Raw genomic sequence first — 24,916 nt, 5'->3', positions numbered from 1 at the left:
AGGTGCTAGGGATGCGCTAGTGTCCCTAGTGTCACATTTTCTGGGAACGCTAGGGAGCAATCCCAGCTGAGGGGTTTTTGTGTGCCCATGGGCCTTGGCCCGACCCCAGATGAATTTAGGACCAAACCGAGGGTTGACGGTGTGTCCCAGCATGGGCGGAGACAAGGTCTTACCCTCTGCCGGACCTTCATGCTTCCGGAGCCAACAAGTTGATGTTGGTAGATGAATAGTCCTCCGACTGTTCCCAGCCCTTTCGGACCTGCCGCTAGGAACGGCATGAAGCAGCAGGCTGGACTGAGGATGAGGGCAGATGGAGGCCTTGCGACACAGAGGACTCAAGACGTGAAGACATTGGAAGTAGATGAGAATCTTGGGAGACTCTCGACGAGACAAGGAGCTTGGAAGACTCTTAGACGAGAGAGAAGCTGGGAAGGTTAAACATTGGCACTGTCTCTCAGGGCGCCCTACACAGCCCACTACTCAGGGCGAACCCAATGGGCTGGTCACGGACCACACTGTCCCACTGCGTGCCCTACACAGCCTAAGGAGACTGGTCACGGACCACGTGGGAGCGGGACGAGCGCAGGAAGGAATCCAGCCAAGGTGAGACTCCAATGATGAAGCCGGTGTCACCCGGAGAACTGCAAGAGCTGGCAGGTCAGGAAGGCTCAGGAGCACAGGAAACGAATCCAGCTGCAGGCAATTCCAATGACAGAGAAGTGTCACCTGGAGAACCATGGAGCTGGCAGGTCAGGAAGGCTCAGGAGCGCAGGAAACAAATCCAGCTGCAGGCAACTCCAATGACAGAGAAGTGTCACCCGGAGAGCCACGGAGCTGGCAGGTCAGGAGAACTTGAAGGCACTGGAGAAGAACATCAGGAAGGCTGAAACATCAGGAAGCGAGACATCGGGAAGCGAGACATCAGGAAGCCTGGATGAGGGACCTCAGGAGACGAGGACACAGACCACAAGAACAGACGAGACATGGAGCTCCAATGAAGACGGAGACCTGACGGAGCGCTGGAAGATAGGGACTTCCAAGAGTGAAGTAACTCCGATGCAAGGCAAGGGTAAAATGCAGGAGCAGCTCTTTTATAGGGTTGACACAGGAAACAGTCCTTAGGTGGAGCCCAGGGCATATCCGGCCATGGGCCCTTTAAATCTAGCAAGGAGGCGTGACCGCGCACCTAGGAGCAGGAACAGGAAGCTGTGCAGGACCATGGTCAGTGGCCCTGCACAGACGCCGATGAGGACGAAGCAGGGCTGGGCCGAGGAGCAGGCCTCGACATCGGTAGCGGCTCCTGCCGCTGCAGGAGGAAGCAGAGGCGGCTCCGGTCGCCAGGCAAGCCCGGGGATTGCAGCCTCTGGCCGCGAAGATGACACTGGGTTCGGCGGTGGCTCCAGCCGCGAAGAAGCATGGCGGCAGGCCTGCTGTGCCAGGGAGGCAGCACAAAGTTCGCGGCTCCTGCCCTGGTGAAGAAGTAGAGCTGATGGGCGGCCTCCAGGCCGCAAGGCAATGGAGTCTGCGGCACTGGTCGCGGAAAAGGCCCGACGTTGGCGGCGTCCGGCCGCATCTCGAAGGCAGCAGCAGGAAGGTAAGGAGCCTGCTCGCGGGGGAAGCTCACGGGCAGGATTCATGACACCTAGCGCCTCTTTTTACCGTGGGCCCTAATTTGCATAGGCCACCCTCCTGAATCGCGCGCCCAGGAGAGTGGCCTGTGTGTGCGCCGGGACAGCAGGCGCTCGCCGGATCTTCCGCATGTTTTTCTGTATCGGCCTGTAAGTTTGTACCTGAGGCAATGGAGGGTATATGCCCATATATCAGAGTGGAATACCTCTATTATTAAGACACTGGACTCCATTGCTCCCGTAAAATCTGTCAACACTAACCAAAAACACAATGCACCTTGGTTAATACCACACTTGAAAAATTTGAAAAGAATATTAGGATGCCATGCGTGACGATGGGAAAAGAATCCACTACCTGCATGTAAAAATGCTTATATGGCCTTTCTAGCAAAATAATACAGAAAATAAATTGATATAGCAAAAAAAATCATACTACTCGGAGAAAATTCAGGTAACAAATGGCAATCCTGCCATGCTGTTCAACATTGTTAAGTCACTAACATCATTAATTTGTTACTCAATATGGCCAAGATGAAGTATCATTAAGATACTCAACATGGCCATGATGGAGCTCCTTATCTTTCTTCCCTAGCCCACTTCCTCCATTCTCTGTTTCTATGGATAACATGATCGACATCCCAGTCCCATCAGCCCGTAACTTTGGAGTCCTCTTCGACTCCTCTCTCTCTCCTTTTCTACATATATTTAAAACACTGCTAAAACGTGTCATTTCCTTCTTTATAACAGTGCCAAAATCCGACTGTGATGCCCTTGGAGCGGTCTAAGACAGGAGGTCAGAGAACAGACCAGGCTGGAATCTGTTCTGCTTTTCAATAGTTTAATTACAAAAAATTCAGCAAGGCAGAATCAAAATAGCTGCTTTACCTAGGCAGACTGACAGTGGAAGAACAGTTTTTCCAAAAGAGCACAGCACTCCATTACAGCTTCCTTCTTCTCCCTGGGGCCTCTCTAACTCTCTCAGGGCCTTTGTATCCCTTACCTCAGAGAAATGCCCCCACCCGAGGATCCCCTTTCCTATCTGGCTTAAGGTGGACTGAACCAGATAGCTGGAGCCGGACATTTCTTGGCATCTAATCCATTGTGATGCCCCCACGGCTTTTTTAGATTGCCTATCCTCTTGTTTTATCAATCCATCACTGTTGAGGACAATGTCCTTTTCACCTTGGAAAGACATATTGAGTTTTAATGATGGACATTTGAATGAATTATTACCTGAAGAACCATTTTTTAAAGATGACGATAACAATGGTTTTGAGGACTTTCTTAAGAAATGGGAAGACACTATTAACATCAGTAAAAGTCTTGTAAGAAGCAATCTTCACGCATCTACATTACTCAATTCTGCAGATACAAAAGAATACCCAGAGGTCTACGCGTCAATAAACCGCCCACGATGATCCAAGAAGACTCTGAATTTATGATTGCTTGGGAAGCAATTTTAAATAAATGTTCATTAGACTTAATGATTTTAATTATCAAGACTTCAAGAAAGAGAGGGCTTTTTATCGGATGAACGAGTCTCCATAATAAAGATTCTAAACGGACATTTCTTATTTATTTATTTGATGAGTTTTATAGACCGTTATTCTTGGCATCTAATCCATTGTGTTGCCCCCACGGCATTTTTAGATCGCCTACCCTCTTGTTTTATCAACCCATATACTCTATCACAGGCAGTCTGAGGCCCTCTGTCATATACTCTATCACACTCCCTCCCCCTCAGCTCAATCTTCCTTAGTTGATAGCCTGCCTATACAAGAGAGACTTCTCTGGAAAGGAAGACTGCATTTATATTCGCCTTCTCTGCACTGTGTCGGATTTTTAAGTCAAATGGTTGGAGTGCCAGAAACCACCTTATTACTCGTCCAATGGACTCTTTATTCCGAGCGACCCAGACAAGGGGTTGGTGATCTGTTACCAGCGTGAACTGGCGGCCCAGTAGGTAATAATGAAAGCCTCCAAGGCCCATTTGACAGCTAAGGCCTCTTTATCATTGAGTAGGGTCTCTCTCGGGGTAGTAGCTTCCTGCTAATGAAGGCTATTGGGTGTCTTCGTCTCCTTTCTCTTGCGTCCTAGCTCCACCTCTGATGCGTCTGTCTGTACTATAAAGAGCTTGGTAAAGTCCGGACTTAGTTGAACAGGTTCCGAGCATATGTCTTTCTTTAAACCCTGGAAGGTTTCCTCCGCCTCTGCAGACCATCTAACCTTCTCTGGGGCTTTCGTTTGTAATAGGCAAGTGACGGGCTCCGCTTTTTCTGAAAAGTTTGGTATGAACCGTCGATAGTAACCGATGAGACCTAAAAAGGCTCTCACCATACTCTTTGTCTGTGGGACTGGGATTCGGGTAATTGCTTCTATTTTCCGTGTCTGTGGGTGGACTTTCCCTCTCCCAAGGGAGTTTCCCAGATATTGTACTTCTTGAGCCCCTAATTTACATTTCTTGGTGTTGGCTGTCAATCCAGCCTTTCGTAGACTTGTAAGTATGGCCTGTAATTGCCTTAGGTGTGTCTCCCAGTCTCCACTGTAAATGACGATGTCGTCAAGATAGGCCGCTGCATAACCCTGTGGTTGTAGTAAGCGGTCTACCAAGCGTTGGAAGGTAGCTGGAGCCCCATGAAGTCCAAATGGCAGGACCGTAAACTGGAAATGTCCCTTCGGTGTTGAAAAAGCAGTCTTCTCCTTTGCAGTTGGCGCCAGGGGAACTTGCCAGTACCTCTTTGTCAAATCAAGCGTGGAGATAAACTGGGCAGTTCCCAAGCATTCAATAAGTTCATCCATGCAGGGCATCTGGTATGCGTCCAGCTTTGAAGCCTCATTGACATTCCGGTAGTCAATACAGAACCGGATACTACCATCCGGTTACAATAGGCGAGGACCAATCACTATTGGATTCCTCTATTACTCCAAGTTGAAGCACTTCTTTCACCTCAGCTTCTACCACCTGCCTCCTGGCTTCAGGAATCTGGTAGGGCCGTTGTTTAATATTACTCCTGTGGTTGTAATAATATCGTGACAAGCTAAGTGAGTTCTCCCGGGCATAGTCGAGAAGACATCTTTATTCCTAGTCACTAGTTTATCCAGGTCCACTTTCTGCTTTGTACAAACTTGGTCCCCATATGGGATCATCTGGGGCTCAAAAGTTTGTGAAATGTCTGGACCAAAGTCTTCTTCTTGGACCAGACTGCAAGTTGGAGCAACCCATTTTTTTAGTAGATTTACGTGGAAGATCTGGGCCTTCTTCTGTCTGTCAGTTTGGGCCACTTTATAATCTACTGGGCTCATCTTCTCCAGCACCTCATATGGACCTTGCCAACGGGACAGCAATTTATTTTCCGATGTCGGTAGTAGCACTAGTACGCAGTCTCCCGGCTGGAAGACCCAAGGAAAGCGGACTGGTTAAATTGCCGGGCTTGGGTAGCCTGGGCCTTTTCCAGGCATAGTCGGGCAGCCTCTCCTGTCCTCCCCAGTCGGTCCTGCATCTGGATCACATAGTCGGCCAAATTCCATCCAGAATTGGGTTCCTCCTCCCAAGTCTCTCGTACTACATCCAGGATTCCCTGTGGTCTTCTACCATACAATAATTTGAACGGGGAAAACCCGATCAAACTTTGAGGGACCTCTCAAATGGCGAACAATATATATGGCAAGAGTAAGTCCCAATTCTTGCCATCTTCCGCGATGAACTATTTCAATATTTGTTTGAGAGTTTTGTTAAAAAGCTCCACGAGCCCATCAGTTTGTGGATGGTAAACTGATGTTCGCAGGGTTTTTACCAGAAATAATGTGCAAACTTGTTTCATCACTTTAGAGACAAATGGGGACCCTTGGTCGGTTAATATCTCTTTGGGTAACCCCACCAGGGAAATCATCTCCACCAAGTCAGTGGCTATTGTTTGAGTCTTCATATCTCGTAGGGGAATAGCTTCTGGATACCTGGTTGCATAATTGAGAATGACCAGGATATATTTGTTTCCGCGGCTAGACCTCTCTAAGGGGCTTACCAAGTCCATAGCGACCCTCTCAAAAGGTGTCTCTATAATTGGCATAGGCACAAGGGGAGCTATGTGCGTTGCTGCCGGTCTGGTCAGGTGACAGGTAGGGCAGGACTGACAATAGTCCTGAATGTGTCGATACAAGCCAGGCCAATAGAACTGGGCTAAAATCTTTTCTTGTGTTTTCTCTTCCCCTAGGTGGCGCCCCAAAAGGTGACTATGGGCGAGCCACAACTCTTGCTGACAATACTGCTGGGGAACCAAAAGCTGCTCAACCGTTTTGCCCTCCAGATTCCCCTTTGATACTCTGTATACTAGATTTTTCTTGAGTACAAACAAAGGGGGGGCTGGTTTTTGACCCTCGATCCCAGAGACTAATTCCCCATCTATTATCTGTATATTCTCCTGCGCCCGTTTTAGTGTCCCATCTTCTTGTTGGGCCTGCCTAAAATTCACAGGGTTTCCCTCTCCTATCCAGTCTGAGGGAACCTCTATGGGTAGGGGAGCCCCCTCTAACTCTACAACTGCCACTAAACCTTGGGAATAATCCTACGTTGTCTACGAGGCTTGATTATCTTAGGATTATTAATATACAAGTCCAGGTCTTCTAACGGAAAGATCTCCGGAAATGAGGTCTCTTCCTTGCCGAAGTCATCTGGGCCCCTCATGAGCCGGGCCCAAAGAGTCCCAAAGTCTGGATAATCTCGTCCCAGTATCACCGGATATGGTATCCAGAGGAGCACTCCCATTTCTACTGTCGCTTGTCCCACTGTAGTCTTCAATAGGACCTGACTGACTGGGTATTGCCTCTGGTCTTCATGTATACAAGCAAGGGTCACTGTCTGTTCAAAATCTGTGTTCTTTTGACCAGTTCCCTCCGAATGAGAGTTTTTACTACCTGAGTCTACTAAGGCTTGGGTTGAATTGCCATCTAGCTCCGCCGGAACCAAGAAGGTTGTAAATCCCGAGTGGGGAATGTCCACAAACGAGCAGGAGTTAGGGGCCACCAAATTGACGTCCATAAATTCATCCTCCACTCGATAGCAGTCCCGAGCAAAGTGCCCCCTCTCCCCACAGTTGAAGCAGGTCCCTTTGGGCTTCACTGCTTCTAGGTGTTTACTCGTTCTGCCTTCAGGTCCCTCTAATGCGTTATCAGGGTCTCGTGAGGTAGGGAGACTGTTCACTTCTCGACCGATATTTATTTTATTTATTTATTTATTTAACAGTTTTTTATACCGACCTTCATAGTAAATTAAACCATATCGGATCGGTTTACATAAAACAAGGGTATAACAGAGGCAATAAATAAAAGTAATTAACAAGAGAAGAGAATAAGATAAAAGTTACATTTAACAAGGAGTAAAAACTTGGGAAGCTTAAGAGCTGGAAGGAAGTTAAAGGTCAAAAATAATTGAAGAAGCATTATCCAAAGGAATTTGGAATAGAGCAAAAAGATGCTTTAATCGGTGAGTGCCAGAGTTCTTCGTCTGAAAGGTTGTAGGGCTTTCATCTTCTAAAAATCCAAGTGAGGAAAAAGAAGACTAAGGGTTGTCTGGAGGCTCATCAAAGGCTTGGTGGAATAGCCACGTCTTAAGTTTTTTTCTGAACGTAATGAGACAGGGTTCCAGTCGGAGGCTTGAAGGAATGTTGTTCCAAATAGATGGACCTGCTATAGAAAAAGCTCGGTCTTTGGTCGAGGAAAGTCGTGAGGCTTTGGTTGGGGGGTAATTCAAAGTACCTTTATGATTGTCTCTAATAGGCCTATTGGAGGAATGAATTTTGAAGGGGATTTCAAGGTCGAGTTGGAGTTGATGATGGATGGACTTATGTATTAAGGTGATTGCTTTATAAAGGATTCTAAAATTTACTGGTAGCCAATGTAGGTTTCTGAGGATGGGTGAGATGTGATTTCCTCGGCTGGTGTTAGTCAGTAATCTTGCTGCAGCGTTTTGAATCATCTGAAGTGGCTTAGTGGTCGCTTTGGGTAGGCCAAGGAGAAGAGCACTGCAATAGTCTATCTTAGAGAATAACAACGCCTGGAGTACTGTTCTGAAATCTTTGAAAAAAAGAAGTGGCTTGAGTCGTTTCAAAACCTGGAGTCTGTAAAAACAGTCTTTGGATGTGGTATTGACCATTTTTTTAAGGTTTAGTCTATTATCCAGAATTACTCCTAGATCTCTCACCTGCTTATGAGTGATGAATGCGTTGTGAGGGTATGGTATGGGAGTATTTTCTTCATTTGCAGAGATGAGGAAGAGCTCCGTCTTTGAAGAGTTAAAGACCAGATTTATTTATTTATTTAATTTTATTTAACACTTTTCTATACCGACCTTCATGGTAGAGACCATATCAGGTCGGTTCACATCGAATAGGGGAACTGATAGATTTAATCTATTGAGGAGGTTAGTGATAGATGTAAGGCAGTTATTCCAATGGGAAAGTGCTTTTGAAATAGATTCTGTAATAGGAATAAGAATCTGTACATCGTCTGCATACAGATAATGAATTAAATTAAGGTCGGATAGCAATTGGCAAAGGGGTAGGAGGTAAATATTAAAAAGGGTTGGGGAAAGGGAAGATCCTTGAGGTACTCCTAGATTGGATTTTGTTAATGGCGATTCTTTGTTGTTGATTTTAACTTTGAAGGATCTATTATAAAGGAAAGATTTGAACCAATTATGGGCAGATCCTGAGATACCAATGTCTGTTAGGCGATCCAGAAGAATGGAATGGTTGACTGTGTCAAACGCCGCGGAGATGTCTAACAGGATTAATAAAAAGGAGTAGCCTTTGTCAAGACCCATTATAATATGATCTGTAAGTGAGATAAGGAGGGTTTCCGTGCTGCGTGCTTTGCGGAAGCCATATTGTGAGGGGTGTAGAATATTTTGATCTTCTAGGTATTCTGAAAGCTGGGTGTTTACCAGCTTTTCTGTTATTTTGGCTAAAAATGGCAAATTAGAGATGGGTCTAAAATTGGCAGGTAAATTAGGGTCAAGATTGTGTTTCTTGAGAAGGGGTTTGAGTGAGGCAGTTTTTAGGCTGTCAGGGTAACTTCCTTGGGTTAAAAAGCAATTTATGATACTTGTTAAAGGTTTTGCGATCGTGTTTGGAATGAGAAGTAGGAGCTTTGAAGGAATATTATCTGCAGGATGGCTAGATGGGTTTTGTCTTTTTAGAAGGGATTCAATCTCTTTAATAGAAATTGATTCGAAGCTTTCTAGTTTGGCTCCCTTGCTTGATTGAAGATTCTTGTCTGAGGTAAGAGGTAGAGTATTTGGTGGAAGAAGGGCGAGCGTATTCAGGATCTTTTGTTGAAAGAATAAAGCAAGTTCATTAGCCTTAGATAGAGCTTGATCATCTGGAATGGAAGGAGGATTTGATTTTGTGATTTGAGTGACGTATGCGAACAGGGCTTGGGCATCGTATTGAAAATGATGAATTTTATTGGCGTAGAATTCTCTTTTTGTTAGAAGAATAGAGGTCCTGTAATGATGTAGAAAGCCTTTGTACTTAGATAAGGTAGTTGAGTTGGGTGTTTTTCGCCAAATATTTTCTCTGTGGCGAAGCTCCTGTTTCATCTGTTTTAGTTTAGTGGTAAACCAGGGTTGATTACCTTTTTTTGTAGGATTGATTGTTTTAGAGACTGTTGGACACCATTTGTTAGCAACCGTCTCAGTGATCTTGTGCCAGGAAGTTAGGGCTGAGTCAGGATTCGAAAGGTCTAGGTTGGTGAGTTCCTTAGACAGCTGATCACTAAGTATTTCCGAAGGGCAAGGTTTCCTGAATCGAATAGTAGAAAGGAGATGAGAAGTGTGAATCTTTTTATCTATGGAAAAGGAGGATTCTATCAAGAAATGGTCTGACCAGGGGATTGGTGTACAAGATGGTACTGAAGTGCAGGAGAAATTAGAATTAATGAAAATTAAGTCCAGAGTGTGACCTGCTTTATGCGTAGGGCTATTAATGATCTGCGTGAATCCCATAGCACTGAGAGAGGTGAGGAGCGCTTCGCAGTTTGAGGAGCGAGGTATAACATCAGTATGAAGATTGAAGTCGCCTAAGATAATAGATGGGAGGTCTAAATTGAAATGTTTCACAATGGATTCTATAAGTGATGAAGGGTTCATTTCTAAAACTCCAGGAGGAGCGTAGACTAGTAGAATTTGTAGATGTTTTGATTTGACTAGTCCCAATTCTAATTTAGACTCAGACTTGATGGAATGAGTGGATAGTTTGAGTTCTTTTTTGGTGGCTAAGAGAAGGCCACCTCCTCTTTTTTGTGTCTGTAGAAGGAGAAGATGTCATAGCTATGAGTAGGAAGTTGATTGATTAGAGCAGTATCAGTATCTTTTAGCCAGGTCTCTGTAATAGCACAGATATCTGGATTTGAATCTTGGAGATAATCGTTGAGGATGTGTGATTTTTTTGTTAAGGATTGAGCATTGAAAAGGGTTACTGAAAGTAGTGTGAGGCCTAGTAGTTGATTTAGAGGTGAGGTCATGATTGGAATAATTCTTTTTTGTATGTTGTGGGTGGAGATAATTATGGAGCTTCTCCTTTGGTATTGAATGATTGGGATATTATAGGTATGCATGAGATTGGTTGTAGAGATTAGAAGCTGGGGATGTTGTAAATTAAAAGAAAGCTGGACAATCCAGGTAGAATGCAGATAGAAGAAAAAGCTGGGTGAATGTAAATAAAACTTTTCTTTTATAGAATCAAATTAGTGAACTTTCTCTGTAGAATTAGATGAAGACTCTGGCTATTCCACGGATTCTCAGGTGAAGCTGATGTGATTAGCGCAGGTGTAGAGTAGGAATTGGGTGGAGCTATCTAGAAGTGGATTGAGAGGAACTGTATCTAGTGGATCGAGCTTGAGGGTAGATGTGGTTGAATTTTGATGTATGAGGTCTAAGGATTTATAAGGTTGCTGAAGATACTGTTGTGCTGATAGAGTTGAAATAGATAGTTGGCTGATGAGAAACCGAGGATCCTGGGGTAGATTCGGTGCTCCCTCAGGGGCTGCGCCGAAGGGGCGAGACAAAGGGGCAAGCCCCTTTGTCGTGCTCCTTTGGCGCGCGACGCTCGGCGCGCGGCGCCTGAGATGACTGAGATTTAAAGGTGCTGATAGTCTACTAGTCTTGGTGTGATTGGTTGCCTTGCAGCCGTCTGCTGGTTGGCCGGTTCTCGGTGGGGGGCGGGCTTCGGCCGCGAGGGGAGCGGGCCTGGAGCGGTGTTTCCTTTGGTCGCGCTGTCGGCGGAGGCCCTGTCCGGGTAAGAGGTTTTAAATAGGCCTTACCCCGATGGGTCGCCGGCGCCGATTGCGCAGGCCTTGCAGCTGGAGCGGCAGCAGCTCTTCCCAGGTAAGCGGAGCAGAGAGAGAGCGATTTGCGGCTTTGTATTTATTTTTAAAAGGCCGTCTGACCTTGTCTGATTGGCTGCCTTGCAGCCGTCTGCTGGTTGGCCGGTTCTCGGTGGGGGGCGGGCTTCGGCCGCGAGGGGAGCGGGCCTGGAGCGGTGTTTCCTTTGGTCGCGCTGTCGGCGGAGGCCCTGTCCGGGTAAGAGGTTTTAAATAGGCCTTACCCCGATGGGTCGCCGGCGCCGATTGCGCAGGCCTTGCAGCTGGAGCGGCAGCAGCTCTTCCCAGGTAAGCGGAAGCAGAGAGAGAGCGATTCGCGGCTTTGTATTTATTTTTAAAAAGCCATCTGACCTTGTCTGATTGGCTGCCTTGCAGCCGTCTGCTGGTTGGCCGGTTCTCGGTGGGGGGCGGGCTTCGGCCGCGAGGGGAGCGGGCCTGGAGCGGTGTTTCCTTTGGTCGCGCTGTCGGCGGAGGCCCCGTCCGGGTAAGAGGTTTTAAATAGGCCTTACCCCGATGGGTCGCTATATATATATATATATATATATATATATATATGGGTCGATATAGTGGCTTAGGGTTCCGCCCCTCGATACTCTTCTTCCTTTCTCCAAGCCCTTTATTCGGGAATTCTTCTCTGCCGGAGTAAGTCCACGGCTTGTGTCTGCAGCATCCAAATAATGCTCTACTAGAGAAACCACATCCTTCAGGGTCCCCGCTGTCTGTTGCTGCACCCATTCACGCACTCGGGAGGGGGAGAACGTCTACAAACTGTTCTGCCATGACAGTCTCCGCAACTTCAACTCCCCTTTTATTATCAGGTTCTAGCCACCGCCAGCACCGGTCCTTTAATTTCTGAGCCAGAACCCAGGGTCTCTCTCCTGGTGTAAAGGTTAAGCCCCGGAAACTTTTCCAATAAGATTCCTTAAATAGTCCCAGTCTATCGAGTACGGCAGCCTTGACCTCCTGATAGTCTTGGGCTTGCTGGTTGTCAAGGGCCTGGTATGCGGCCTGGGCCTCACGGGTTAAATGTGGGGCCCCTCTCATGGCCCACTGGGACCTAGGCCAGGCCATGGCCTCCGCCACCCTTGAAAGGTGACCAGGAATGCTTCCGAGTCATCTTGGGGCCCCATCTTTGTCAGCCAAATTTCCAGTGTTGGTGGGGTTGGATTCTGTTCCATTCCGGTGTGTACCCCATCGGTCCCTGGCGTTAGTGTCCTTCGTAGTAATTGGCCATTAAGCTGTGCTTGGGCTTCCAGGTGTTGCTGCAATTGTTGCAGTAGTTGCTGGTGCTGTACATACTGGGTCTGAGCGGCTGCCTGGAGCTGTTGTTGTCTCTCTACCAGGGCTTGCAGTAGCTGCTCCATTTCTCAGGGAGGTTCCTGCAGAGGCTATTCTGAGCTCCTGCCCCTTCAAGCCCGGAAACCTTTCCCCTTCTTCCAATCAAAACAAAAGCCTGCTTCACCAGCTCTAACTCACTTCTTCTGTTCCCTCCCTCTGGCAGAGCTTCTCTCCTTAGCCGGTACGAAGAAACAACAAAAAAAAATCCTGTGTGGCTACCATTGCAGCCAGGCCCCCTCCCCCTCCCTGCTAGTGTGGGTCCCTGACTGTGATGCTTAGAACAGGTAATCCCGCTTCTGCCACCATATGTGATGCCCTTGGAGCGGTCTAAGACAGGAGAAGGTCAGAGGACAGAGCAGGCTGGAGTCTGTTCTGCTTTTCAACAGTTTAATTACAAAAAGTTCAGCAAGACAGAATCAAAATAGCTGCTTAACTCAGCAGACTGACAATGCAAGAACAGTTTTTCCAAAAGATCACAGCACTCCATTACAGCTTCCTTCTTCATCCTGGGGACTCTCTAACTCTCTCAGGGCCTCACCATTGTATCCCTTACCTCAGGGAAACGCCCCCACCCGAGGATCCCTTTCCTGTCTGTCTTAAAGTGGACTGGGCCAGATAGCTGGAGCCGGTCCGTTAAGGCAGTCTGAGGCTCTCTGTCATATACTCTATCACAGGCAGTCTGAGACTGTCATATACTCTAGGGATGTGAATCGTTTTAGGATGATTAAAATTATCGTCCGATAATTTTAATATCGTCTTAAACCGTTATGGAACACAATACAATAGAGATTCTAACGATTTATCGTTATAAATCGTTAGAATCGTGAGCCGGCACACTAAAACCCCCTAAAACCCACCCCCGACCCTTTAAATTAAATCCCCCACCCTCCCGAACCCCCCCCCAAATGACTTAAATAACCTGGGGGTCCAGCGGCGGTCCGGAACGGCAGCGGTCCGGAACGGGCTCCTGCTACTGAATCTTGTTGTCTTCAGCCGGCGCCATTTTCCAAAATGGCGCCGAAAAATGGCGGCGGCCATAGACGAACACGATTGGACGGCAGGAGGTCCTTCCGGACCCCCGCTGGACTTTTGGCAAGTCTTGTGGGGGTCAGGAGGCCCCCCCAAGCTGGCCAAAAGTTCCTGGAGGTCCAGCGGGGGGCAGGGAGCGATTTCCCGCCGCGAATCGTTTTCCGTACGGAAAATGGCGCCGGCAGGAGATCGACTGCAGGAGGTCGTTCAGCGAGGGTTCCGGCGCCTCGCTGAACGACCTCCTGCAGTCGATCTCCTGCCGGCGCCATTTTCCGTACGGAAAACGATTCGCGGCGGGAAATCGCTCCCTGACCCCCGCTGGACCTCCAGGAACTTTTGGCCAGCTTGGGGGGGGCCTCCTGACCCCCACAAGACTTGCCAAAAGTCCAGCGGGGGTCCGGAAGGACCTCCTGCCGTCCAATCGTGTTCGTCTATGGCCGCCGCCATTTTTCGGCGCCATTTTGGAAAATGGCGCCGGCTGAAGACAACAAGATTCAGTAGCAGGAGCCCGTTCCGGACCGCTGCCGTTCCGGACCGCCGCTGGACCCCCAGGTTATTTAAGTCATTGGGGGTGGGGGATTTAATTTAAAGGGTCGGGGGTGGGTTTTAGGGGGTTTTAATGTGCCGGTTTTGCGATTTTACGATTTTTCACGATTTTTCACGATTTTTCACGATATTTTACCCCCCAAACGGCAACAATACGATTCCCTCCCCCTCCCAGCCGAAATCGATCGTTAAGACGATCGAGGACACGATTCACATCTCTAATATACTCTATCACACTGTCCTTTCCTTTCTGAACAGACTATAATCTAAACAGACTATCAGAAGCCTTATCCACTCTTTCATCTTCTCCTGTTTAGACTATTGCAACCTGCTCCTCACAGGTCCCCCAGCAAGCCATCTCTCTCCACTGCAATCTGTCCTAAATTCAGCTGCACGGCTTACCTTTTTCCAAAGTCGCTATGCTCACAAACTCCTCTTCTGAAGTCACTGCATTGGCTCCCAATCTGCTCCCGCATCCTGTTCAAGCTCCTCTTTCTCACCTACAAATGCCATTACTCTACAGCACCTCACTACCTTTTCTCACTTATCTCTCTCTACACCCCTTCTCGTGCATTCTGCACGTCAGATAAGTCAAGCCTATCTGTGCCCTTCTCCTCTACTGCCAATTCCAGACTCTGTGCTGTCCGCCTGGCTGTGCCATATGCTTGGAATAAACTCCCTGAACTGGTGTCATGCTCCCTCTCTTGCCATGTTTAAATTCCATCTAAAGACCCACCTTTTTGAAATTGCTTTTAAATCTTATGCCTGATTGTCTGCTTCTAGTCTTGTTAACTAACTTTCTTTTCTTTTTAACCATTGTCTTGCTTTATGAAATATCCCAAGTCTCTTGTCCTGTATGTTTATTTTACTAGATTGTAAACTTTATTGAGCAAGGACTGTCTTTTTGTATGCTTGTATAGAGCTGCATATGTTGTGTAGCACTATACAAATGGTAGTAGTAGCAGGAACTAGAAGGCAACACGCACTACCGATGTAGAAGGACCTGTTGCTGACGCTTTGGGAGGGTGTCCAGGGCAGCCTTAAATAGGGAGAAGCTAATGACATCATCGGTGCTGCTGGGGTTTTCCTGCTGTGGGCCCTTTAAGAGGCTTAGCTTCGGTGTGCGAACGTGCGCTAAGGAAGGCTGGTGGTGTCAGAGTGAGCAGTGAAGCTTGTGGGGATCTCCTGCGAGCTGCGAAACGCAACATTTACAACTGCAAAATATCTTGTGTAATTGATATCAGACTTGTTTATTGTATACTATTGGCTGACTGGGAGGTCTGGGTGAACCAGGTGGGGAGTTCAGGCTGAAGAACCAGAAGGGTCTCAATGACCTAGAGAAGGACTGGGTGAACTGGTGGAGAAATCATAAAACTGGTAATTTCAATTAAGCGTGGATATTTTAAAATATACTGACTTCCTTGTGTAAATTGGATTTTACAAGAGCAAGTCCTACTTTTTTTTAGCACATAAAATATGCACACATTTTTTAAATCAGTAAGAAAAGAATGTAAAGTAAGAAACACTTGCTCTCAATGCACTGCACGTATTTGCATACATATGTGTGTATCTTACGAGGTAGAAATATGCATATTTTATAATATGCACGTATCTGATACAAGTGGGTTATAAAATACTATTGTAGATCTCTGCATATGAGCATATATGGGGCCACATGGAGTTGTTTGACAGTTTCCCTCTTTGAGTCTGGTTTTCAAACAATTTAGGTTTTTAACTTTTGGAGTTAGGATCCTAAATTGGCCCTTTTGAAAATTTACTATTGAATGAGGACATGAATGGGTAAATGTGAATCAGATATTCACTCTTTCAGAGAACAGAAGGACTAGGGGCACTCCATGAAGTTAACAATTAGCACATTTAAAACAAATCAGAGAAAATTCTTTTTCACTCAATGTACAATTAAGCTCTGGAATTCATTGCCAGAAGATGTGGATAGAGTGGGTTTAAAAAAAGTTTGAATAAGTTATTGGAGAAGTCCATAAACTGCTATTAATCATGTTGACAAAAAGGCAAATTTTAAAAGCCCTGCTCGTGCCAAAGCCGGGAGATATGTGAGTATCTCAGGCAGGCGTGATTCACATGGATTCTGAGCTTCCCGGCACCTGGGTATGTGCACAAATGGAAAAGGGAAAAAAGAGATGGGGTGTGGGTAGGTATGGGCAGAACATGGACAGTCCAGGAATGTTACGTGAAATGTGTGCGCACGCTGGTGTCTCCTACCACATAACTTTACTTCTGCTATGGATGGCATATAAGTAATGAAAGAAAAAATGAGGCTAGTTTGCGGGCTTTTAAGGGTTGGGGCTAAAAGGGAGGCATATTAACAAGGGGGTTATCCTTTACCTGGGAGAACTGGGAACAGACTGTGGAAACTGGTAATTGCATCAGTGCACGTATCTAATACAATCCCCCCACTTATACATTAGAGCCTGTATTTGTGTGCGTACATTTAAAATTATGTGCACATGTACACACATACAGCCGATTTTATATCATATGTGCGTATGTTATAAAATGGCCGTGTCTCTCGGCGTGAGCCGGCATATGTGCGTACTTGTACACCTGTGCGGCTATTTGAAAGTTACTGTCCGTAGGAATAGCCTCGGCTTATTACCGGCATTCAGTAGCATGGGATCTATTTAATCTCTGGATAACTGCCAGGTACTTGTAACTTGGATTAGCCACTGTTGGAAACAGAATACTGGGCTTGATGGGCCCTCAGTCTGACCCAGTACAGCATTTTCTTATGTTCTTATGAATGCCTACATTTAAGCTCATAGTTTCACTAGGCTCCTAAATTTAGCATCCTAATATTACAAGCTCCTAAGCTAGGCCTATGTCACTAGTGTATTGCCCCTGGAGAATTTCTGGGTGAAGAAGTCCCTTGACCTATACTTGGGGTTTAGTAATGGTTGATGTTGTCAGAAGTCTTGGTGGTACAGTAAGAATGCATCAGTATGTTCATTGCCTTTTGGAAATTAAAAACATTTCTATAATAATGTCTTCTAATAATCCCCTGTCTATTCTGTTATTCTCCAATGACTGCTTAACACTATTGGTTTGTTCATCTTTATAGACTATTAGATAAAAGTTGCTCAGCTAGCACAAAAAAAATCAGAGCTAGCCAGCTATGTCCTTTCCTTTCAAGACCCCTACACCTTCAAGCTGGTGATCTCCCCCCTCCCCCCCTCCCCCCCAATTACCCAGTTTCATAGAAAAAGTACCCCCTCCCATCATGATTCTCTCTCTTCTGACTATCCAATCTATAAAATCAATCTTCTTTCCTTCACTTCTCTTCCTACTGAATCTGTAAAAGAAGAAGGCTTCCAAGTTCCAACATCCTCCTAACCCCTCTCTCACCCTCCAAAACCCCAACAAAAACTCCCAATGCCAAACCAGCAGGAAGACTCACCCTTTCCTACTACTGGCTCAGCGTCCAGCTTTGCTTTGTCAGAACAATGCTGGGTACCAGGCTGGGAAGGAGAGTCTTCCTGCTGGCTTGGAATTGGGACTTTTGTGGGAGTTCGAGAGGGGATATTTGGGGAATGAGGGCTCTCAGGGGATTTCTGCATTTTATAGACTGGATAGGCAGGAGAAGGGATTTAGGGGTTTCTGGCACTCAGGGAACTTCTTTTCCTTTAAATACTGAGGAGGCAGAATGGAGAGAAGGGGAAGATGAGTGCCAGTGCTGAAAATTCACTTGAATCGACTGTCTAGATTTAGACTATCAGCATGCTCAGAGTTAACCAGCTAACATTTGCTAGCCACCAAGTCTTCTCTTCACCCCAATCCAAAATTCCAGGGCCTAGTACTTAGCTGCTCATCCCCAGTAAATTTTGAAAGCTTTAGATCTAGCTGGCTAAGTCCTTACTTAGCCACCTTGATGGCTTTGAAAATTTATCCCATGTCTCATAAGATGCCTGGTTAAGTATGCCAAATAACTATGAAAGAGAAAAAGAAAGAAAGAAAGAAAAGAAAGGTCTCTTTCTAACCTTTATTAACTGGCATACTGTAGGTTATGGTCATGATTTCTTTGTTCTCAGCTCTCCGGGTGATGATCACCCTGCAATCAGAGTAAGAGTCATCCTGCTACCCCCTACCAAGAGTTTCTAGACCTTCCTGTGTAGTTCACTGCTCACTAAAATTTATGATTGTTCTAAGGCAAACAGACGTGATATGTCAGCTCCTGGGGAAATTTAGGACAACACAAAACTGCTAACCTAGGTTTGCTGTGTGATCACACCATCAAGCAGACAATTCACTTCTTCTTATCAAACTTCTCTGCATCTCCAACTGAAATGAATATCAATCCACTCCTACCAGAATGATAACTACTCCAGTGGCAATAGGTTTGAACTATTTGGATATGTGTGTGAATTTCAGAGTATGCACATGGGACAGAGATTGTGTGTTCTGAGACAGAGGCTCTGTGTATGACAACGGCTGTATAAAGGACACAGGCTTCTAAGTGTGAACATTAGGGAAGTGCAGCCATAAAACTTTAAGCTTGGTTTGCTTGTATTTTGTTTCGGGATTTTGGTTTTTTTTTAGTTTGTATAATGATTTTTTTTGTGGTTTGGTTAATTTCAGGAACAAACAAAAAACAAAAAACAAAATGGGGTTCGTAGAGATCCTCTTCCCCCACCCAGCAAAGAAAATCTCAGGGCCTGGGCCCAGCAGGGCTTCCCTGAAACCAAAAATGGCCTCATTCATTGCATCTTAAATATTTGTAAAAAACAAATGCACATCCCTGTGAACATATATACAGTAACAAATACTGTGATTTGTGTTAAATTTAGTTTTAAAAATTACTTTGCTGCTGTAAGGAATGCTTTGCTCCTTACTAGATGTTTTTGCCTTCTTTCCAGCTGCTGGGAGAGCTTGTTGCACTTTTACATCCTCCCTAGTTGGATGCCCATACCCCCTTATTTTGAGATTGGTTGAGCGCGAGGAATTTGTTGGAAGTGGAAGCTGCTGTCCTGAGTGGATCCCAGGAGGCCCCCTGGTCTGCACCGCTGCGATACACCAGGAGAGTTCTCAGGCGTTTGATTTCTGAGAGAGCTGCTGAGTTCTGCTTTTACCTGCTCCCAGTTCAGGAGGGGCAACCCCTGCCTGAGGGACCAGGACTGGGTGCTGTTTCTCCTGCTGCCAGTCCATGTGGGGTCCGCAGTTACCTGGGGTGCTACTTTGCCCTGCATCCAGCAAAAGTGGGAACTGCAGTGACCTATAAGGAGAAGGCCACCTCAGTTTTTGCAGAAGATTCTTTATCATCTTGTTTTGAAAGAGGGGGGTTGTTTTTTCCACCACCACCAGCTCCCTGCCTTATTTCTGGAGACAACTTTTCTTTCCCTTCTCTGGGGAAAGATTTGGACACTAGGGCACTGATTCACAGGCTGACCCTGGATAGAGACTGTAGTATTTGGAGATTTATCCTGTTTTTCTTTGGATGATTTTTCCATTCTTGCTGGACTTTAAGTTACAGTAAAATTATTTTTGTTGAACACCACTCCAAGCCTCTGCTCGCTCTTTTACACCTCAAGAGCCTACTGAACTGTGAGATCCTCCTACATATGTATATTTTTGTAAACCGTTATGATGGCGCTACCAAATGACGGTATATAAAACTCAATCAATAAATAAATAGGTGCATATTGGAGAGAGACTATTTGGTTGTGACTGTACCAGGTACCTACCCCCCAGGGCCCCAGAGGTTGGTCCTCCTCCCCACTGGTTGAACCCCGGGCCTCCTTGGTGACTTACTGTAGTGTTTTGGATGGTGCAAGGAAGAGGAAAGAGATATCCGGGAGACTTCTGCGGGGACCACAAAACCAAGAAAGCACATTACCCTAGTTTGCTCACAATTAGTATTGAACGATACATGCTACTGCAATGACGGAGAAAGATAAAATACATTCTTTTGGCATTAATTCTGACTTACAGTGGATAATCCTCAAACAGCCTGCATAGGCTAAAGACTTCACTTACTTTTTACTCACAAACATTAGCCAGAATTTTGAAAGGCGATTTATGCACATAAATCGACTTTAAAAATTGCGGCTGTGCATAATCGATACCAACATACAAGCATAACGTTAACAGCTGCTTGGGAGCAGGCGTAAACTCATTCGGTATATTCATGCACATACTTTCAAAACTCAAACTTTTTAAGAGTCAAGTCCAGTCCCTGCCCAAACTTTACCACCTGGAGTACCTCATTGTAGTGCACATAAAAAAAAAACATGCCAAATTACTTTTGTACAAGCTTTTACATGCACAACCTTCCAGGCTATTTTCAAAAAGGTCATTTATGCGCATAAAGGGGTAGATTTTCAAAACGTACGCGCGTGCACAAATGGCCCCTAAGGAAATAGTTTCTTGTCCCTCATTATCAAGAAACCCTTTCACCTTTCCTGTGTAATTTTAGAAATGTCAGGAAACATTCGCACATTAGAGCCATGAAAAGGAGAGTTTAAATGACGAAAATAACAGAACATTAACTTACTAATGTCCTGTTCAACTATAAGTGAGACAAGTAAAGTAGGGCGATCAATAATCTCGATACCTGAGGATTCCAAGAAAGTAGTTAAATTTTGCATATCTAAGGAAAGTCCTCCATGGTCCATTGGTATGCGTCTTTCTGCTGAGGTAACGGGTAGGAAATACACTTTATTAACTGGAGGAATCTCCATCTCTGGTACTTCCCGAAGGTATCTCTTAAGGGTAATTAATGGGAGTTCTCCCATAACCCTAGGGAAATTCATCAGTCTTAAGATTCAAACGCTGATTCCAGTTTTCCAGTAATTCAAGCCTCCTGGATAAAGCTGCTGTAGGTACATTGAATTTTTGAATTTGTTGGATATCTGTTTCTATTTTGGCTACGGAGGACTTCAAAGTATGGAGAGAGTCCTCCTGAGCTTCGATTTTAGAGTTCAGGGAGGCAGTAAGTAAATCCATTTTACTGTTGCAGGATTTTACTGCAACTGAGAGCCCAGCTGTTAATTCCCACAAAGTGTCCAACGTAATGACTGCAGGTTTAATAGGAGGGGACACAGTCAGAGGACGGCAACATAGGAAATCCAGCTGAAATCACAGAAACCTCCACCGACGAATCTCTTCCTATCCCCGACTGTGCAGACGCCAAGAGCTCTCCCTCCCGCAGCTCCAACCCGCCGGCATCATCATGCAGCGACGACTGCAGGGCATCTGAGGCCAACACACTCCTAGCTGCCAGCGGTCGAGTATCGGGGGGCTGAGGGCAACCTCCACCCCAGGCGAAAACGGCTCTCCTCCAATCGAGATTGCAGCGGGGGAAACCCCACCGAGATTTACAGCTCAGGGAGCCATGAAAGTGGGATTTAGAGGCTCTTCGGTAAGCTGGGTTGGAATAGAGGGAAAAACCCTCACTTTACCTTTCCGTTTGGGCGGCATAGTTTTAGCAGAAAACAATCAGAAAAAAAGAAATTGAGAGCAGCTCTCACTCGTGGCTCCATTCAGGACGCCATCTTGCCCCTTTGACCCTATTAGACCCAACCCTTCAAATCCTGCTGACTAGTTCGGATTTTTTTTATTTTAAAACTTACACGCCATCCACAGCAGAAGTAAAATTACATGGTAGGGGAGCCCGGCGCACGCTTGTGCGTCTAAATACTTGCTCGCATATTTCAGGTTACGGACCCAGAACACCCATTCCCCGCCCAGACTCCACCCCCACCTCGCCCCTTTTTTTACTCCCTGATTTCTGCGCGTACCAGATGATACACGTGTACTTGCGTGCCTTTTAAAATCCACACAGCGTGCTCTGGCCCAAGACCCGCATGCATCTCCTGGCTTTGGCGTGCGTAGGGCTTTTAAAATCTCTCTGTAATTGGTAAAGGGTAGCAGTCCCTATCCCTTCTGTTAGGATTAGTAGCTGCTGCTCCATGCAGGTTACCCCCTTGTGCACTCTTCTTCATTTACAACTTCTAGCCTTTAAGGATTCACAGTGTTTTACCCCATGCCTTTCTGAATTAATTTACTGTTTTTGTTCTCACCACCTCATCTGGAAGGGCATTCCAGGCATCCACCACCTTTTCCGAAAATAAATATTTCCTGATGTTGGTTTAAAACAGTTCCCCCCTCCCCCCCCCCCCCCACGTGCATGTTCAGCCAGGGGCAAAAGCAGTGAGCCCAGGGGCAGGGAAGAATTAGTTCATCTGGGGGATTTCATTCTCAAATCCCTCCTGCACTTGGTTTCCGAGTGGACTTTGCTGGCCCAAATTTTCAAAGGGAAACGCCACAGGGACATCCCCTCTGACAATCAGTTTGCAAGTCCATGGCAGGTACTTGAGAGGCAAACTACCAGGAGAACTTAAAAATTGCCTTGTGAGCCCTCCACAAATCCTTATCTAGGCCTAGCTTATTCAGGCAGCTCTGATTTGAATGATAACAGAATGCTTTTCAGATCAATTCAGGCTCCTGCTGCCTGGAACTCTGCCTGGCCTCACTCCCACACTTTATTTAACATTCACTATTTGCCCTTCACAAACTTGAGGATGAAGCTGAGGTCTTTAATCCAAAACTCAGAGAAAAAAAATTTCCATTTACACTTTTGTTTTCATTTTCTTCAGAAAGCTTTTCTGCTGCATAGAGAAAGCAATTTTGATGGATGAAGTAAACATTATAAATAATTAAAGTTGTTTTCTTTGCCTTTGTTTGCTTTGTAGGTCTGTAATGCTGTGAGGAGGATATTCATGGGTTTGTTAAAATCTTTCGCTGCGAGTGGCATCTATCAAGTACCAGCTATTCCTTTCAAGAGGAAAACAAGCCTCGTCAACTGTCAGTACATTCATAAACACTCGGGACAACTGATTATTTTTCTTACTCTCAATGAAATACAAAATAATTTCTATTTGCCAATAATGCAGAGTCTGCAACCAAGATTGCTACAGAGAAGGGACCCACTATTTATCACACGGATTGGCAAGGAAAGCCTAATATATGCTAGCAACAAAGAGTGATAGATGGGAAAAGAAATACAATGACAGAAAGAGTAAAAAAAAACCCCCAGAAAAAAGACATGCAAAGAGAGAAGGAATGGATTAAAGGCCTGGTGACAGAGAGAAATACAGTGAGAGGAAGCGAGAGAGGGGTTTTGTGATAGGGATGAGAGTGCCGAAACACATACAAACATGCATCCTCTGGAGTTCATGGCCTTAATTATAATAGAAATGCCTGGAATACACCAAAACATGATGGCAGAAATATGATGGTAGTAAACGTTCATTATAGCCTGTCTAGTCTGGCCATCTACACCAGCTGTTCAGCTTTACAATCCCTACCTCCCCCTCAGAGATCCTCTGCGTTTATCCCAAGCCTTCTTCCGTTCTGATACTGTCCTTGTTTCCACTGGGAGGCCGTTCCATTCATCCACTGCCTTCTTTGTAAAGAAAGATTTCCTTAGATTACTCCTGAGACTACTCCCTCTCACCCTCATCTCATGATCCCTCATTCGAGAGCCTACTTTCCACTGAAAGATGCTCACTAATCTGCATGGAAAAGAGGTATTTAAATGCCTCTATTATATCTCCCCATCTCCACTTTTCTTGAGGGTATACAGGTTCATATCGTTAAGTCTGTCCCCATATCGTTTAGAATAAAGACTATTGACTATTTTAGTCGCCACAGTCAGGACCAACTCCAACTGGTTTATATCCTTTTGAAGATGTAGTCTGCAGGATTGTACATAGTATTCCAAATGAGGTCTCACTAGAGACTTATACAAGGGTAATATCACCTTTTTTCTGCTGATCATTCTTCTCCCTATGCACCCAAGCATCTTTTTCACTTTTACTGTCACCTTATCTACCTGTTTGGCCATCTTAAGATCATCAATTATGATCACCCTAGATACCGCTCTTGTGGGTTTAGAGGAATTTCACCTCTAACTGTAACTCTTCCATGGGTTTCTGCATCCTAAATGTATAACTCTGTATTTTTTAGCATTGAATTTTAGCTGCCAGAACCCACACCATTTCTCAAGCTTCGCTAGATCCCTTTTCATGTTTTCCCCACCTTCCTGGCTGTCTACCCTGTTGCAGATTTTGGTAGCATCGTCAAAAAGACAAACCTTTCTCAATAATCCTTCTGCAATGTCATTCATGTTGAAAAGAACCCATCCAAGGATCGATCTCACTTGTAACATCTTTCTTCTCAGAGTAAACTAATTTATCATTACCCTTTTTTGCCTCCCACTCAACCATTTTCTAACCTACTGTGGTCATTAGAAGGACCAAACAGGTTTAAGACCTATATATTTCAGTTATTTTTTTATTTAGATTTTTATATTCTGCTCAGTGCACTTTTTTTTCCAGCACTTCAAAGTGGTATTTCCCTATCCCCAGAGGGTTTACAGTCTAAGTTTGTACCTGAGGCAATGGAGGGTAAAGTGACTTGCCCAAGGTCACAAGAAGCAACTGTGGGACTTGAATGCTGGTCTCCTGGTTCATAGCCCACTGCTCTAACCACTAGGCCACTCCTCCACTCCAAGCTAACACTGGAGACTGTGTAATAGCTTATAGGTCAATACAGAACTGCCCTGGAACTCATTTACACCACCTTGCAGAAGCAAACAACACTAAGAAGAACTGAAAGTATTGTAGACAGCATTGTCCACAAGAAGGTGAAAAGATAGTAAGGGAAAATGTGAGAGTCTTGTGACAGTGTTATAACAAAGCTGCTTACTTCTGAAGTTTAATTTGCTAGGCATTGCAGATTATTGGTAGGAAGTAGTAAGATAATGAGCTAAGGACTACTGTACATTTTAGGTAAGAAAAAGGAACTTCAACAAAATTATGATTGGTAGGAAATAGGGATGTGCGGTGAAATTATTATTCTTGTATTGTGATTAGGCTTATAAAATAAAAGTGATAGATTGAACATGATGATTATGCTTATTATGGAGATTAATTGGCTTTACATAAAATAAATAATTGACATATTCC

The 24,916-nt window shown here is 45.3% G+C and overlaps 1 protein-coding gene across 1 annotated transcript in view; it reads right to left on the bottom strand.

Moving 5' to 3' along the window:
* The window catches only part of CHID1 (chitinase domain containing 1), a 780,048-nt gene that overhangs the window by 191,703 nt on the left and 563,429 nt on the right, over positions 1 to 24,916 (bottom strand). The window lies entirely within an intron of this gene.

This window comes from Rhinatrema bivittatum, chromosome 17 (assembly GCF_901001135.1).
Source record: "Rhinatrema bivittatum chromosome 17, aRhiBiv1.1, whole genome shotgun sequence".
Classification (NCBI taxonomy): domain Eukaryota; kingdom Metazoa; phylum Chordata; class Amphibia; order Gymnophiona; family Rhinatrematidae; genus Rhinatrema; species Rhinatrema bivittatum.
This window is presented reverse-complemented; position numbering and strand designations above follow the sequence as displayed.